General features: G+C 42.1%; 1 protein-coding gene across 1 annotated transcript in view; it reads left to right on the plus strand.

The window, feature by feature from the left end:
• The window catches only part of LOC135561731 (WD repeat-containing protein 19-like), a 104,685-nt gene that overhangs the window by 94,310 nt on the left and 7,875 nt on the right, over positions 1–2,500 (plus strand). The window lies entirely within an intron of this gene.

Consider the following 2,500-nt stretch of genomic DNA (forward strand, 5'->3'; position numbering starts at 1 on the left):
CTATACCGCTACATTAGCCAGCATCCTCTACTGCTATACCACTACACTATCCAGCATCCTCTACTGCTATACCGCTACATTAGCCAGCATCCTCTACTGCTATACCACTACACTACCCAGCATCCTCTACTACTATACCACTGCACTACCCAATATCCTCTACTGCTATCTTAGGCTTGTGTGCGGCTGCTCGGCCATGGAAACCCATTTCGAGAAGCTCCCGACAAACAGTTCTTGTTCTGACGTTGCTTCCAGAGGCAGTTTGGAACTCTGTAGTGAGGTGTTGCTTCCAGAGGCAGTTTGGAACTCTGTAGTGAGGGGTTGCTTCCAGAGGCAGTTTGGATCTCTGTAGTGAGGGGTTGCTTCCAGAGGCAGTTTGGAACTCTGTAGTGAGGGGTTGCTTCCAGAGGCAGTTTGGAACTCTGTAGTGAGGTGTTGCTTCCAGAGGCAGTTTGGAACTCTGTAGTGAGGTGTTGCTTCCAGAGGCAGTTTGGAACTCTGTAGTGAGGTGTTGCTTCCAGAGGCAGTTTGGAACTCTGTAGTGAGGTGTTGCTTCCAGAGGCAGTTTGGAACTCTGTAGTGAGGTGTTGCTTCCAGAGGCAGTTGGAACTCTGTAGTGAGGTGTTGCTTCCAGAGGCAGTTTGGAACTCTGTAGTGAGGTGTTGCTTCCAGAGGCAGTTTGGAACTCTGTAGTGAGGGGTTGCTTCCAGAGGCAGTTTGGAACTCTGTAGTGAGGTGTTGCTTCCAGAGGCAGTTTGGAACTCAGTGTTGCAACAGACAATTTTTACGCGCTTCAGCACTCGGCGGTCCCGTTCTGTGAGCTTGTGTGGCTTACCACTTCGCGGCTGAGCCGTTGTTGCTCCTAGACGCTTCCACTTCACAATAAGATTGCACGGCTCTGTGATCAATCGTATACATGGGTGTGGCTAAACTACCCAGCATCCCCCACTCATACATCCTGGTTAAGGTAGAACTACACTACCCAGCATCCTCCACTCATACATCCTGGTTAAGGTAGAACTACACATCCTCTACTGCTATCCCACTACAATACCCAGCATACTCTACTGCTATCCCATAACCCAGCATCCTCTACTGGTATAACACTACCCAGCATCCTCTACCGCTATAACACTACCCAGCATCCTCTACTGCTATAACACTACCCAGCATCCTCTACTGCTATAACAATACCCAGCATACTCTACTGCTATCCCATTACCCAGCATCCTCTACTGCTATAACACTACCCAGCATCCTCTACTAGGATAGAACTGCACTCCTGGGGGCCAGTTGATGATACCTGATGCTGTGATTATGGATTGATTAATGTATTGGTTGGTGTATTGATTGGTTGGTTGATGGTTGGTTGGTTGATGTATTGGTTGATGTATTGATTAATGTATTGGTTGGTGTATTGATGTATTGATGTATCGGTTGATTGATATATTGGTTGGTTGATGTATTGGTTGGTGTATTGATGTATCGGTTGATTGATGTATTGGTTGGTTGATGTATTGGTTGATTGATGTATTGGTTGGTTGATGTATTGGTTGGTGTATTGATGTATTGATTGATGTATTGGTTGGTTGATGTATTGGTTGGTTGATGTATTGGTTGATTGATGTATTGGTTGATTGATGTATTGGTTGGTTGATGTATTGGTTGATGTATTGGTTGATGTATTGGTTGGTTGATGTATTGGTTGATTGATGTATTGGTTGATTGATGTATTGGTTGATGTATTGGTTGATGTATTGGTTGATGTGTTGGTTGGTTGATGTATTGGTGTATTGATGTATTGGTTGGTTGATGTATTGATTGGTGTATTGGTTGGTTGATGTATTGATTGATGTATTGGTTGGTTGATGTTTTGGTTGGTTGATGTATTGATGTATTGGTGTATTGATGTATTGGTGTATTGATGTATTGGTTGGTGTATTGATGTATTGATGTATTGGTTGGTGTATTGATGTATTGGTTGGTGTATTGATGTATTGGTTGATTGATGTATTGGTTGGTTGATGTATTGGTTGGTGTATTGATGTATTGATTGATGTATTGGTTGGTTGATGTATTGATTGATGTATTGGTTGGTTGATGTATTGGTTGGATGATGTATTGGTTGGTTGATGTATTGATTGGTGTATTGGTTGGTTGATGTATTGATTGATGTATTGGTTGGTTGATGTATTGGTTGGTGTATTGGTTGGTTGATGTATTGATTGATGTATTGGTTGGTTGATATATTGGTTGGTTGATGTATTGATTGGTGTATTGATGTATTGGTGTATTGATGTATTGGTGTATTGATGTATTGATGTATTGGTTGGTGTATTGATGTATTGATGTATCGGTTGATTGATGTATTGGTTGATGTATCGGTTGATTGATGTATTGGTTGGTTGATGTATTGGTTGGTGTATTGATGTATTGATTGATGTATTGGTTGGTTGATGTATTGGTTGATTGATGTATTGGTTGGTTGATGTATTGGTTG

This window comes from Oncorhynchus nerka, linkage group LG18 (genome assembly GCF_034236695.1).
Source record: "Oncorhynchus nerka isolate Pitt River linkage group LG18, Oner_Uvic_2.0, whole genome shotgun sequence".
Taxonomy (NCBI): Eukaryota; Metazoa; Chordata; class Actinopteri; order Salmoniformes; family Salmonidae; genus Oncorhynchus; species Oncorhynchus nerka.